Genomic DNA, 16,327 nt, shown 5'->3' on the forward strand with positions numbered 1-16,327 from the left:
TTACATACAATTACCCATTTATGCAGCTGGGTTTTTACTGGAGCAATCTAGGTAAAGTACCTTGCTCAAGGGTACAGCAGCAGTGTCACCCACCAGGGATTGAACCCACAACCCTCCGGTCAAGAGTCCAGAGCCCTAACTACTACTCCACACTGCTGCCTGTGTAGCGTGACGATGTTAAGCAATTGGAGAAAGCTCCATAGAAGAAATCTGTGTGATGTAAATTTCTTGTGGGATTATCTACAACCACAGCAAGTTACCGTGATCATGGCTGACTTCTGTGTCCATGTTCTCTGTGGTTCCCATCCCACTCCACTCCAGGCCTATCTCTTTGGGTCTCACCACAGGAAACAGGGCTGTCCTGGCTGCCTTCTCTGCAGCTGGGCCCTCAGCTCTTGCCTACATTTCCTTTTAATAGTTTCTAGAAGGGTCAGCTGGTTCTGTTTCACTGTCAATAGATGTGACACACAAGACTGATCCCCTTATAAATAATCAAAACACATGACTTAAGCCCCAGAGAAAAATACTCATGTTTCAACAGAGAAAAGTTTCATGAAATCACATCCTACTGTATAAGTTATTCAAATGTGTTTTTCTTACACTATAAATAAAAAAATACATTTTTTAAATTAACCAGCTGTTACTAGCTGTTTAACTTGTTTATCAGGTAACAACAGTTATAGGTTATCGCGGTGTACGAAGGAAACGAAGGACAATGCAGAGGTGTATACAATTAATAGGGAATAAAATACTCAAGCCTTGAGGCATGGAAGTGATGTACTTGTGGAAATGAATACGCTGTTCAGAACAACAGAGACCCATTCACGTTTCTTATCCCTCATAACCAGCCAATACATGTCAAAATCAATATACAGCACTCTCTGACTAGCTTTGGGACAGTATTGAGATACAGGGTGTGGCCCTACACAATCCCACATGGAAGGTAACGGAGACAGTCGCTGTTTCAAGGAAAAATATTTTTGTCTCAAGGGGCTCTTTCGTGTAGAACATATGGAGGGATTCATTTCTGTAAGTGTCTTCCATTTATGTTTATTACAGCCTTCATCAATTTGATTTAAAGTTCCTACAGGCATTAAAACAATAAGCTGTCGACAGAATATATCTCAAGCATCCCGCAGAGCGTTGGGTCTCTTGTTTTGCTTTATATAACAAACCCATAACACTATTATTTGTTTATGTATCTTCTCGACAGTGGATGGCAGAACTTAAGTCAAATCAGCAAGGCAGTATCTGTGTTAAATTGGCCTGCTTCACAGTAGCAATGCAGTGTGATGACCAAGCAATACACATGCTAATAAGTCTGCTTATCAGAAAAAGAAGCACTCAAAGTTCATAAGCTTGTTGCCTGGAGAGCTGTAATCTAGTGATGAAGTCATTATAAATACAATACCTGGTTTAGGCAGACCTCCACTGTCTTGCCAGCATGGAAAACCCTCATGAACCGTCTCAAGGGTTGGCAGGCATCCTGGGAGTGCTTTATAGGGCCAGGGAGCAGTGGAGAGCTCATACTGGTAACTGTGGTTCTGGGTTCTCTGGATAGGAGAAGGGAGTGTCTCTATTGGGATTCAGCAAAGCATGAAATGACACAGAGCACCTGGAGCTCTGAAAAGAATGGCTTGCAAATACATTCAGGGGTGACCAAATCCGACACAATGGGCTTTTCCAATGAAGTGTTCAAAAGGCTGCTCTTAATATTAGGTTTCAACCTGCCAATCTTTCCAGTGAACATGAAAGACAGCGCCCACAGTCTCTGTTTACCTCCTTGTGTCTACACCTTGAAGCTTTCCTTTCTTTTTCTTCTGCTGCGACGTCTTTTTTTGGCAAATGATAACTGAATGTTAGAAAGAGTGGAATGTAATTTATTTTTTGCATGCAGGTACATGACTTGGTGCTTTACACACCTGATGCTTTTAAGGTGACAGTCCCTGAAGAAAGGTCAAAATTACAGATACAGAAGCAACAATATATTCCAGTAGGTAGAGTAGCTTAATATTGTTATAAAGTACTTCCAATGGGGATTTTTGTATAACACACACCCAGTGGACACATGTGTTTGTAAATGTACATGTACTGCAATATATCTAGTAAAGGAAAAGTATATTTGAATTTTCTGTCAATCAATTTTCTATTTCCTGCATCCCCTTTAGCAAGAGTATTGCAGTTGTCTTTCATTCTTTCCATCACACGGTATGCTTGACTGAAGATGCTGTAATTGTTAGAACAGGCCATCAAACAGGGGAAAGATCCCATACACATCCTGGCCTAAAGGTCAACAGATCGGCCTCCTGTCCATAAGGCAATGCTTGTTCTTATGGACTGAGAGAGGTTGGGTAGGGGAAAAGTATGGAGCATCTAGATTACATAAGGTTATTGAAACAGTGATAAGAAGAGGAGAGTAAGAAAGGCAGAGAGGGAGACAGCCTGTTCTATCGATCACAGTCTGAGGCATGGCCCCAAGTAACATTACACTGGTGCATTGTTCTGTTTCCAGAAAGAACAGCTTTTACCCTGAAAGATCTCCCTTTTGATGGACCTTGTATTTTGAATGTCATATCATACACTCAACAGAACATATTTCTTGATTATTAGACAGTGTCTAAAATGGCTTTATACAGTAGAATCCAGTAGAGCTGCTCTCTTATCTGAACTAGAGGTGTGTGTCCCTCAAAAATGTCTACCAGTATCAACTACCAATGGGAGAAACTCAAATGTCAAATTATACAAATCATGTTGCACCAAAATAGTCAAAAACACTTTGGACACACTGAGAAAACTGGACAGCTTGGAATGCTGCAGTTCCACAATTAGAAACATGGTGGTGCATTTCCCATGATTCTGTGTTGAAATGTTACTGAACAGACTGCAGGGTTTAAAACACAACCCATTATTTTCCCTAGTTTCCTGCTTTGTTGTATGTATTCCTGCAATATAATTTTCAATATAATTGTGATTGGTTTTATATTTTTATTAACATATCCCTGGTCATAAATCTGTTTTGACCAGTTATTTTAGTTTTATATAGGTTATGCAACGGGTCTTCGTGTCAAAACATCTTCTAAATTCACAACATCGGCTGCTTGACTCCAACCTGTTCAGTCAGAAACATTTCATTTGTTTCCCCAACTTCTTTCACAAATTTGGATTGGTTCATCTGTCATCTTTGCCAGCATCAGAAGGGCGGGAACAGGTTTATCAATATGCATGACATTATGTTGAAAAAGATATTGCAGAAATACGTACAACGAAGTAGAAACTTATGGTATGTAATGTGTTGTGTTTTAAACACTTTAAGCGTCTTTGTTTCCCAGTTATTTCCTGAAAGACTGCAAGGCCCCTGTTCTAACAATCAGCAAAGATGGCGGCAGCAGTGCCCGTGTAATGGAGACAGACCTGTGTCTCTGAGCTTGTGCATGATGTTTGGGTCCCAGGTCTGGGAGAGGCAGGCCAGGTACCTCTTGGCAGAGTAGCCCAGGCGGATCTGCCTGTCCCCCAGCTCCTCACTAAGGAAGTGGAGGAAAGGCTGGACCTTCTGCCTACCTTCCTACCAGGAACAAAGACAAACAAACCTAGGCATTACCATACAGGCCATAACATAACAGACCATAACATACTTATCAAAGCTGTGTACTACTATGAGGTTTATAGTGAAAGTAAAACACCATATTGTGTAGTATTTCTAAAAAAGCGAGGTAAAGTTCTGACAAACGTTTAGACTTGAAGTTTTTCTCATTGTAGTAGAAATGTTTCTCAAGGAATTATAGTAATACAATATATTCTACCACTGAGTGTTGAAGTTATGGTTTATGGATGATATATTGATTTTATGATATATGGCTACACATATACCCAGTGGTTCCTCTCCTTTTCCAGCTTTGCAGTTCAAGAATAGTCCCATAGACCACTACCAGTATGGGACCAAAACAATAGGTATTTAGACTACAAATTAAACCTTTTGGTGTTTAATTATTTCCTGTTTCCCTGGTTTTTTTGTGAATGACCACAAATAGGTGTATTTTTTAATTTTTTATTTAGTGTGTCCAATTATAATTTTTCCCCTTATTTTCTCCCAATTTCGGATGCCTAATCCCTTTTCTCCTCACCGCAGCAATTCTCCAGTTGGCTCAGGAGACCCGAAGATTGAGTGGATATCCTCCGATTCCACGACCAGGCCAGCTTCCTTTTTCACCCAGGAACTCAGGAGCGCATATCAGCGAGCTACCGACCTCTGGAGGACAAAGGCCAGCCCTGCAGGTGTCTGCCCTGACCACACTGGGCGCCTGGCCAGCAGGGTTTGCTGTAGAGCGATAAGGAGAAACAATCCCTGCCGGTTTTACCTCTCTAACCCACAGGAGCGCCTGTGCCAATGTGAAGACTGGCCTACTTCGCACAGCCAGGATGCGGTTAAAAATCAGAATAAGTATATTTAATCGAATAAATATGACAAAAGTCTCATAGAAAGAGCAATACTGCTGTTCATGTCATTTCTATTTGCTGAGTTGACAGGGAGTTGTAATCCTGTCAGAGTTTAGGTATTTGAATCACAGCTGGAGGGAGTGCTGCCAGAATGATCTGGCTTGGGACGTCAGGCTCATGGATGGTTCTATGGTTTCATCTCGCCTTGTCTGTGTCTGTCCAACACCCACTACCTCAAACGGACACATAGCAAGATGTTTCACTCTCTTATAGACATGTATTTATAGTGTGGAGGCAGTGGGGCTGCGTGTTGGATTCCTGAAAATCCAGCTTTTAAATTCCAACTCTGAAGATTCCTCTCATGTGACCCCTGGGGAGAGTAACTTCATTTCCTCATGCGTATGTCCCTTACAGGCCCTAATGAACACTCCTTGACTCATTCTCACTGTTTACTCCTGCTGCCTCCCGTTGCAAATCCCTTTTTAAAAGCCAATCCGCATTGATGGGTTATTTGTTATCCAATGCCCTGGTTAATTATTCGGGTGGGGATTGCTGCCAAAGTCCTTTCTCTTTTCTGCACACCTCAAATCTGCGGAACGTCATGCTGAACACTACTTATGTGTAAACGAATGTCTCTCTAAAAGTTGCTTTTTTTCTGTGTTTTGGTAATAGTGGCAGTTGAGAGGGCCATATATTTGCAAGCGTCTTGCTTGGACAGTAGGCAGTATTTGTGGACACAAATCTCTAAACAAGTTTTATATATAAAAAAAAAAGAAATTAGCAACAATACGTACAGCAACTAGCGAGAACAACATATACCTAAAAAAGAACATTCTAATGTTGAAATTAATATCATACTAAAATCATAAAAAGGTTGAAGATTTAAATTACACTTGTAGCTATATGTCCTTTAAGCAGTATATTACTAAAGATGAAATCCATCACGCATTGGCTCAGGCAGGTTAAAGGCTGCTTGTTGAATTTTGTAGGTTATGGTTCTGAGGGTACTCGCAAAGCAGCAACAATAGACAATAGTGGATTTGGGAATTTACATCTATAAAGTTATTATCCTATTACATTAGGAAAATAAATGCTGTGATAAGTCACAGCCTGTTTTTTTTAGAGAGTGTTACAGTACTAGATTTCAAAGGTTGATCAAATTTCCCCCCACTAAGTCAAGTAATGTTTCTGATCCCATTTAATAAAACATTTGTATTAAAGCCTTTCACCTTTAAAGAATTCGAAACAAGTGGTACAGTAGTTCTATATAAAAGTGTGCTCATGCACTGGAGGTCATTCTAGTTTATGTTTATGTAAGTTATGTCTGTAACCATGGAATGACTTACTTTGTCCACAGTGAAAAACAAAACAAATAAAATAAAAACAGAACAAGAAATGAGGTGACTTTGGATTTGTTTTTAGTTATGTCTTCCGCTTTACATGCTAAGATTGAAATCTTTGGATTCATTTGATAGCACTGCACAAGAAAAACAAAAACAAAAACCATCAGGATGGATGTTTTTTTTTATCATGTTTTGGAAATGTATATAAACATCTGTTGTGAAAGCCTAATGCAAAACAGGTTTGTTTCCATTAAAAAAAAAAAAAGTTAAATCCTTTTTATCTTTGCTTCCAAAGATTATCTGTTTATTTTTTTGGTTTGACCTCCCCTCTAATTCCTCACGCCTACATCTGAATCGTTTCTAATTGATTCCGTTGTCTAGGTAATCTCAACATCTTATTATTGTTGCCGGTTCCTCTTGCATGAAATTACATCCCAAACACGGGCTCCATCGACAGGCCAATCTTTCGAAGTGCGTCCTATTCTTTCAGGAAACAGAACAATGCACCAGTGTACTGTTTCTTGTGGCCAGGACCACACAGTGATTGCAAGGAATTAAAAAGGCTTCATCCTCTACGAATGGTTTAATTAAGGAACAGTGTATTTACATTCTGAAGCCAGCAGAACATGCTTCTTAGAAGGTTCCACAGCTGAAATCTAACTCGAGATGAGCCTTCCTGCACGCAGCACCAGATGACGGCCATTCTTCCTTGTCTGTATCAGGCTACAATCTTCATAGCCAGACAGGAAGAGCATGTGAAGGTATTTTTTATAGATACAAAAAAGTACCATTAGAAAAAGTTTACTACAGTATAGTGCATTTCCCTATGCCTTGCTTTTGTTATCTGTGCTTTACCCTGCTTGCCTGTGCTTCACTAAAATAAGAACCATTAAGAATTAGAGCACACATCACAAAAAAGGCAAGGGGACAATGACAAAAAATAAGATCACTTATGACAATTGGAACCCAGGTATATCACACAATAAACTATACTGAGTATGTCCTTTGTGAATATGTTTGCCTCACTCATAATGAAAATTAATAACTAACAGCACTCATCTGGTTACAGGTAAGACATTATGAAATACGTTCTGTTTCAATTATGAAACTCAGCTGGCAAACAACATGGGGTCTGAAGTAGAGCTTCATTTGAAACTCCAGAGAGCTATGTTTACTATGTAAACTAAGTGAATGAACACCTTTTTCTTTAAACCTTCCGAAGAACACCAAAAGGGCTTTAAGGGTGATCTCATGGTGATATGAACATAAAGAAACATTCAAGACACAATTTGTGGCCTTCCCTTCAGTGTGATAAAGTCTTTGATTAAATACTGATATGATCATTAAGACAAGTCTGTGCAAGCAAGAGAGTTTATAGTACACCAGTGTCTTATCTTGAAGGTCAAAATTTCCCATCTTTTGGGATTGTAAAATGATAGATATGTTTGTTTTACTCTGTAGCTTTATGGCACCCGTAATTCACCACCAAGGACTGCAATGAAGATCTCCTGGGGGGGTGGGTTCAGGGTAAAGTTGACCCCTTGTTGCATTGCGTTAAGTACTCTGGGCATTGAATTAGGTGGTACATGTAACAATTCTGTTCAATTACAAAAGATTTTTCAGATCAGTGAAAAAAGAAAGAAGAAATTATCCAACACAAATGGTCAGAATCCCATCGCCGCAAATCTCAGCGACCCTAATGTGAAAACCTTCCTGCTACGACTCAAAAGTCAGAATGCGCTGTCAGATATAGTTTATGACCACAATTTCTGTCATAGCCTGGGAGATTTGCCACTTATTTATTATATGGGACACACATGCTTTAAAGATTTAAAGCTGGCAATGGCAACTACATGTGCAATACCACATAACCACATCCAGACTACTGGCCAGATATTTGTGGCATATACAGCAATCTATCTTAAGTGTGGTTGTTATTATTATTATCATTAGTAGTAGTAGTAGTAGTAGTAGTAGTAGTATCGATATTTAAGGCCACTAAAATATACAATAATTACATTTGGTGATCCTGAGTGAATATCTTGCATTCTTTCAAATCCAATGACAGGATGACCGGGTGAATCACACTGTTCCATATTACACCACTATGCTACGCAGATGCAGAGTTTGCGCAAAGGAAAGTAAAATATAGGTTTAAACAATCATAAGGATCGCCGTAAACAACACAGCTATCCTAATTTGTGGAATAACTACAGCCCTCTAGAAAGGTTAATGGAGTAGCCTCTATATATTTCAATTTCTCCTTTTAGCTTGAAAGGGAATTAAAGGTCAAAAGCTAATTAAACATTATACTGCTTTAAAAAAAAAAAAAAAAAAAAAAAAACAGACCCCAATCCCATTCTACACAGTGGAAGCCCTGGATGATACCCATTGTGTTTTTCAAAGCTTGAAGGTATGAGCCAGCCCACTTCTTGTCTAGATGCTCCTGGAGCCATGGATGTTCCGGCAGCATTCTTCACTGGAAGAATCCACAACCTGCCCAATATGTGGAACTGTTAGGTACAGCAAGTAAATACAAGTTCCCTGGCTGGCTTCTGTATGAGAGCCTCTGGATTTAGAGCCATAGTGACAATTCAATAAAAGGAAGCCTTTAATCCAACGACACAAACAGATTCAGCCCACCTACTTTCCTGGCTTCTCAACTCTTCCTCAGTGTGTAGGCCTTTGTCCAGTCTGGCTCATTTGTTGACCTATTCTTCTACCTAATTTGCTGCCCAGTTGGTTGATTGCCCAAGTTGGCCTGGTCTCTATGGTTACCAATGTTAAGCATTACAGTAAGCTTAAAATGTTTCTATAAAAGGAATTCATTGCTGGTTATGCCTAAACAACTCTGTTATACAGAAAATAATAACATCACAGCTCATTTGATAATTTGTTTTATATATCTTGACCACAATTATTTCCCTAACACAGAGGTTTTCAACAGGTACACACTCTGTTTTCTTTTTTTTTTTTTTTACAATGAACCAATACCAGCTTGGGACTAAAAATATCAGTTTTTATAATACAAACCCTACCAGTATAGGAATACAATAGATATTTACTGTGGGTTTTACCATACTACACTTATCTATGATTTACTTCATGTGCTTTCACAATTTACTATGCTTTTGTACTGCAGTAAACTTCATAAGGGTTGTTCCTGTTGCTGACCAACCTGTTTGTTCCCATAAGCCAAGGTGGCTGCTGTCAGGTCCCTTAGGGTATGAAGCTCCAGTTCCATATCTTGTCCGTACCACACATGGCCTTGCAGGCCTTTCCTCTTCCTGCCTGGCCTGCCAGGTTGCCATGATGACAAGGCCAAGTCCTCTGAGTAAAGGATAAGAGACCCTTTCCTCGTGCTGTAGGTTTTAAGGGGTGTTGGTTCGGGCATGTAACACTGTAATGTGGTTGTGCAATTCTGTTTTGGTATTTCTTACCTCCGGTTCAAAATAAACCTCCAGCTTCCCCTGGTCATTGTGAACCTTGCGTGGGCTCTTTCATTTTGCCCTCCAGGCCTGCCCTTCACCTTTGCACGCTCTCCATGTGCTGGAAACCCTTCCACAGGACTGTAAATATTGACCATTTTGATCCTTTCTGACTCTTCGGTCTCTTCCTTCAGCCTTCGACTCCACTGCATAGATCCTGACCGGCAAATGGTTGACAAGGTTACCTGAAATGAGTTCTGAACTCAAAATGTTGCGAACGTCTCCCCCAATCTGCTCTCAAATCTGAAAGCATCAAAATGATTAAAACATAAAGAGTCTGAAGCGAGGCGGTTTTGGTGTGATGAGTTGCATCAGTAATACTGTCACTCAAACTGACAAACTAACATTAAAAAAGAAAAAGGCCTAGGGGCTCTAAATCGAAATGTCATCTAACCAGCCAGCCATATATTTTGATACAGGCCTTTGAAAAAAATAAAATAAATAAATAAAAAAGCAACAGGGTATTTTGGAAATGTGTACCTATTATTTTAACACTTTATTATTATGACACTATAAAGCTTTTCCTGCATAGTAGTGCGGTGACAAATGTGGGTAATATATTTAAACAAGGAACTCAGGTTACTTTCCATTCCATAGAAGTAAGTAGTAAGGGCATTGAGCTTGCCTCATCTACATAATTAACCTTTATTTCAGTAAGCAATTCAGGCCAACGACAAATGCACTTATTATAAGACCAGGTCAATTATTATTATTATTTATTTCTTAGCAGACACCCTTATCCAGGGCGGCTTACAATTGTTACAAGATATCACATTATTTTTACTTACAATTACCCATTTGTACAGTTGGGTTTTTACTGGAGCAATCTAGGTAAAGTACCTTGCTGAAGGGCACAGCAGCAGTGTCCCCCACCTGGGACTGAACCCACGACGATCAAGAGTCCAGAGCCCTAACCACTACTCCACACTGCTGCTGCCCACACTGCTGCTACACTTGCTAATTATCTAGCAAGTATAGCTTCAGAGGGTATTACTGCTATTAACTAAAAAAAAAATTGTATGAAGATATATTTTTTTATACGTTTACTTTTGTACTGGATGACATTAGGATGCTTAAAACCACTGACGAGAGTTTCAAGATCCTTAACTTCCTCTACTGGTGAGTTAACAACCCCTTTATTTGTAATAAGTTTTATACTGTAAATGAAAATCATTTTAACAGCACTATGCTCATAGGTAGTTGATAAAGGCAATAGTAGCAAACTGACACACATGCCTACAAACACAATTTCATTGAATGATTTAGCAGCCATTTCTAGTACTGTCGCTTGGGGCTGCAACAACAAACTGCAGCACATGAAGGAAAGTTTACTTATCTTACCCGCATTCCACCCAAGCGCAGGTTTGCATTGTCCCCAGTAAATGCAGAGCACCTCAGAAACCTAATTGTTGTAGTAGGAATTTTGTACTAAATTCTCCTTGTTTTTTCAAATGTCCTGTGGTCCATGTCATTTTGATATTGCTCCTACTTTGTTGTTTATGTTGTTGCCAGCTCTTAGCGCCTAGGAGCACCAGTGTGCTTCCTTTATTGTGCTAAAAGTGTTTTTCTGTTGCCTTGGCAGCGAGTAAAAAATGACCCCCGCCCCTCCACTCCCTCCTTCCCCCCAAAATGCAGACACAAAAAGTTTTCAAGATACCCAAAGAAAGAAGCTCAAATTTAAACTTCTGATTCAAGTCACCAATAAACATAGACCTCCTGTGAGCACAACTACCTCCCTTTCTACTCAATGTTCTTTATTTCATTGGCAACCTGCTTGTTCCGTTACTATTATCTCAAATTGCTGTGCTGTTGCCAGAACACTTGTTGTAGTTTACAGCCAGTGATTAGGTAGGTGTAGTGGGTGAGAGCTACTGCAAGTGTTGCAGTCATACACAGTGTAAGAAACTGCTGGGAAAGGTACGTCAGAATTCTTAATACTGTGGATAGAACCTCGGTTTTCAGGTACAGAGACTCAGTCGCTGTCTGTTGTTCTAAAACTGTATGGAAAATTCTACAAGGTAATTTATGAAAATGTAAACCAGCACTACAAAAGTTGATTGAAGTGTCATATCTGTGTTGACATAACAAAGCAATGCCTGCTGTGAAACCTTGGAATCCGCCTTGGTTACACCCCCTCAGCAATGCTAACCATCCCCATACAGGCAACACAAAGTCATACGAGTACCCCAAAGTTAACAATCATCGCCAAACCGTCTGGTCTCTCTGATATTCTCTATAATGGCACAATCGCAGCTTATAATTATTTTGATAGAAGGTTTCAAGTGATACATTAATATATATATATATATATATATATATATATATATATATATATATATATATATAATTCAAGTTACATCAAAAAATCAATAGCAATAAAGTTTTAACACCCAGGCACATGTTGTGATAGATGTCTTCAGTAGTGCTTGCTTTGGATTTCGGGCTCTAAATCCAGCACTGCTTACTTAGTGTGATTATTTCAGCAAATTATAATATGTATTTTTTTAAAGTTAACACCCGGTTACAGCACCTCCACTTTGACGGGTATCAGTGCTTGAATGATAAACTGTGAAGGCATTCTTTATTGGTGCCTGTCTAACAGCTGCTCAAAGTTCAAGTACTGGTCTGATCCCCAAACACCATCCAACTATAAGGAATTTCCCATTTTCCTTAAATTTTGTTTCTAATGGTGACAATTTAATTGCTGATTTTTATTACTAATGTGGCTAATAAGTACCCAAACTTGCACTATTACCAGGCGGTCATTTACAGTATATTATTGTACAGTAGATACAGAATAGCACGTTTACAAAGGTAAACTGAAGACAAACAAAGAGCACGGGTTATCAGGTAAGATGAAAGTGTATCTCTGTCAGAAACGGGTTCCCAAAATCATATTTAAATATCATTACAGTGGTATATTGGGTAAGCACTGGAAAACACACAAAAAAAGGTTTAGATCCTTACAAACCGCCAAACATGCCTTTCAGTTTTTATAAATAAACAGATAACAAGGTTATTACCGTTGCGGTAATGATTTTCCATGATAAAATATTAATATTTTACAGTCTATCTAAATTCCTACATTACAGGTCTTGCTACAAGTTAAATTTATTGCTATATTTAAGATATGCAAAGAAAGACTGCTGCATTAATTTGATGTAAAATTAGCCTGAAAGGCAAATAAGCCTGTTATTTATTTTTCTCAAAACTTAATTAACTGAGTGCCCTCTAAATGCACCGTAACTCATTTCTTGTAGCCTGTGGCTACAGTGCTAGAATGTGCAGTCTAAATCCTTCTCAGTGCAATCTCGCTCATGCCAGTAAATTAAAAATGCAGCCCAGCACTTGGAGTGTCTAGAGTTTCTAGTCTGGCCCAATGAAGACTACACGTTGCCTAGCAACAGATTTTGATGCTTCTAAAAAGGCTGTTTTCAGATGAGACCTAACAAAATTAAAAGACCTCATTTGGTTTAATTTCTCCAGTTTTATTTTAAATAGTATGTTTAAAAATACTTAACATTTTAAAAAACAGAACAGGTTTTTGTAATTTCCTGTTGATGTAATGTAAATTATTATGTCCCAGAGACAAACATCACCACAGGAGACAGGATAAAAGTGTTGAGTTAGTGATATACCAACTCACACTTTCAGGTGTTTCTGTCACTTAAAAACATTTAAATCTAGATGAAATGTAATCAAAACGACAGTTTAGCAGTTTACTGAAGATAGCACATGCAATACACCCTTATAATATAGGTATACTCTGTAAGACTTTTCACTGTTTAACTATTTTATCTCACTACTATGTATAAAACCAATACAGCTATGTCTGCTATGTAACAAAATTGTCTTTTGAATCAAAGTTTAAAGGTAAACACGAGGAATCATAAAAAAAAAGCTTCAGTCGTGTTTTTTTTATTTCTCTCTTGGATCCTCTTGATGGAATTACAGCGTTATGATAAACTGTCTGTGAGGTATTATTTTCCATGCAAATGACTGCGTTCATTTGGAAAACTTGTGATTCGCTGGGATTGGCTGCTGTTGATCCATTTTGCTGTCTTTTCTTACTTCTCAGTTGAGATGTAAAATGAATGTACTGGAGGATCAAAGGATGACGTCATATAAATACTTGAAGTGAAGTTATGGTGTTGGTTGGAGCCGCATGGATATTTCCTCTAAGGAGTGCAGTGGTTTCGAATTAACTGGTAAATACAGAGGAACAGTGGTTTGCGTGTTTCAGAGAAATATGCTACTCAGCGTCGACTGTAGGCAGATATACATAAACACATGGTAGATAGTACGAGACTCATATACTGCACATGCATACGTCTCAGGTAGACTAATCTGTAGCCAGTGTTTTCAATCAGTGTGCCTCTGCTACTGGAAAGGAAGTTACATTAATTTACAGTCGGTACAATAAAAACATTGTTACTTAAACAGTATTGTGGAGGATGTCCTTCTTCTGTTGTCTTGTAATTACTCCAGTGAGATTTTTAATGCTATTTTTTGGTGTTCTGTAATTTGCCCGTGCTTTTTGAAATCTTAAATGTTTGCACTTTTTTAGCCATACATATCTAAGAACATTTTGTTTATTTTTTTGTTTAAATTTTGTTGAACATTTTGAACCAGCAACATAGTGTGCTTTGCGCATAATTCAATGAACTTTTTAGCCAGGATAAATATTAATGTATTGAAAAATGAAGTAGTCACACGTGGATGTGTAATATGTGTTTGGACTGCACTTCTCATTAATGATATATTAATGGATTCATAAAGAAATATCACAGCACATTTACAGTTTATTGCATGAATTTATATTTCCCCAAAGCATTCTCCCACCTGAAATGACCCAACTCATGAATGCACAACACATACATTTAATTGCCCATGCCTTTAGATCCACCTTCAATTTCTTTGCAAGTTTGGTATACATTTGAATGATAAGCTAGAGAGGTCTTGTCTAAAATTAGGTAATAAAGTTGTTTGCTTCTGTCTGGCGGAAAGAAAAAAAACAAAAACACGATGTAGAGCAGAAGAGCGGGAGAGAGGCTACATTGCTAATCTGTAACTTGAATAAAACATCAGCACATTACCGGCAGTTTTGTTTAAACTCTGCATGCTGTACAATGATTAATCTAAATGATTACTTCAGAGAACTTCATCCAAAGTTTGACAAGCCTAAACTGTGAACTGCTACTTTCCGCATGTGTTTGCTTTCAAAAACAACAAAGTGTGTTTAGTGTTGCAAACGCAGAATTTGAGTAAGCTATTAGTGAATTGCGTCTTTAAATTGCAAAAACAAACCGTTACGTAATCCACCTTCACGTAGTCTGTTTTTTTTTTTTTCCTATTCAATCATCATGGCAAGAACCATCAGTCAGACCTCCAGGAACGCGATGAATTTATTACATTTGGATCCTCAAGGTGGCGCCAGCAGACAGGAAATCTACAAACAGGCAACCTGGCAAAGAAACTGAAATTCCATCACGTGGAGCAGAAGACCTGCCAAAATAATTTCTCAGATGCGAGAATCCAAACCCACAGCAATGCATTGCATGAAAGATCAATTGAAAGAAAAAAACCATACACTGTGACACTGGAAAATTATATTTCCTTTACTTGGAAGTGCAGGTATACGCCTACATTCTCGGCGAGTTCAAAGACTAACTAATTTCAGATGTCTTGAAACGTCAAATGTTTTTTGGTTTTTTTTAAATTATTTTTTTATTAGCAGACCTGAATGTTTTTGCACAGCTTCCTTCCCCTTTAATTTTTGTTGTGGTATTTGTTTCAAATCGCAGTGTAAATACACTATAAGGCATTTAAACAAATAAAAATGTGTTCAAAGTGAAAGAAGGTGTTTTAAAAAAAACATTCAAGATTGAGCACATGTCATAAAATGTAACATAAAAACTAAAATCTGCTGTGGCCCCCACGGTTTCAAAAATAGTTTATGCTTAAAAAAAAACTAAATAAAATAAAAATTGTAAAAAATTAGATAGGAACCCAAATGCAGTGAGCAACCATTGATGCAGCTACACATATAATACCATTATTACAGGCCAGTGCTAAGTTTCCCACCAACATCACACAGGGTTCACATTCCTCCTTGATGAGGATTCCTTAGCCTACCTATTTATTATTATTATTTATTTCTTAGCAGACACCCTTATCCAGGGCGACTTACAGTTTTAACTGTAATTTCAAATAGTAAGTATCATACATCTAACACATACATGACTCACAGATCATAAATATATTATGAACATGTATTCAAGGTATACCTAGGGAAGGGGGTACCATTGGCAACCCGTACATCAAAGCAGGTAAAAAAAACAACTTTTATTTAAAAAAAGCTTAAAATCATCTTTCTGTTATTATTAAGTTATTTATTATAGCTTTACTAGTGTATCTTAAATGCTGACCCTCTAGCGAATCGAAAGTATGTATTGATGCGCCGCCAGTAAAGTGCATTCTGTAGCCAGACTACTTCAGTTACAGGAACAGGGAGTTAAACTGCACATCGGCTAAACAGCAGGCTACGGCATTTCATTATTCTTGTATACTTCCCAGTAGGTGATATGTCATGGATGTTTTAGGTTTTCCAATGATGCCATTGTAGTCGCTGCGTTGCAATTGGTATTTTCCCTTGGAAAGTAAAGCACCGTTTTCAAGAACATTCCGTACGTTCTTCAATCGTAACTGTCGTGTAGTGCAAACACAAAGATGGTAGCGAGCGTGTAAAGCAACTTGAGACTGGACAGCCCCGAACTGAACACTCGGCTACCCGCTGCTAGGGTGGTTGCAATTTTGGAATTACAGGCTTAATTGCAGCACGAAATAATATAGCTTTTAGACAGCTTTTGTAGACTGTTGAAGATCATTTTTGTTTTTTAAACCCCAGACAGACTAGATGTGTAAATAGTAAAACGATACCACATGATATTTACACAATGTAAACTACAAGGGGGACGACAGACGTGAATCAAATATACACCTTACAGTGCCTGGAGGACGAGATACAGCAGACACACATAAGTCATGACTGGCCACGTTATA

General features: G+C 38.4%; 1 long non-coding RNA gene across 1 annotated transcript; it reads right to left on the minus strand.

The window, feature by feature from the left end:
- Positions 1-1,417: 1,417 nt before the first annotated feature.
- LOC131738177 (uncharacterized) lies at positions 1,418-10,829 on the minus strand. Its single transcript, XR_009329719.1, has 3 exons — positions 10,607-10,829; positions 8,956-9,508; positions 1,418-1,553 (listed from the first exon to the last, which is right to left on the minus strand). It is a non-coding gene; the product is annotated as an uncharacterized LOC131738177 (long non-coding RNA).
- Between the last annotated feature and the right edge of the window lie 5,498 nt (positions 10,830-16,327).

This window comes from Acipenser ruthenus, chromosome 10 (assembly GCF_902713425.1).
Source record: "Acipenser ruthenus chromosome 10, fAciRut3.2 maternal haplotype, whole genome shotgun sequence".
Taxonomy (NCBI): domain Eukaryota; kingdom Metazoa; phylum Chordata; class Actinopteri; order Acipenseriformes; family Acipenseridae; genus Acipenser; species Acipenser ruthenus.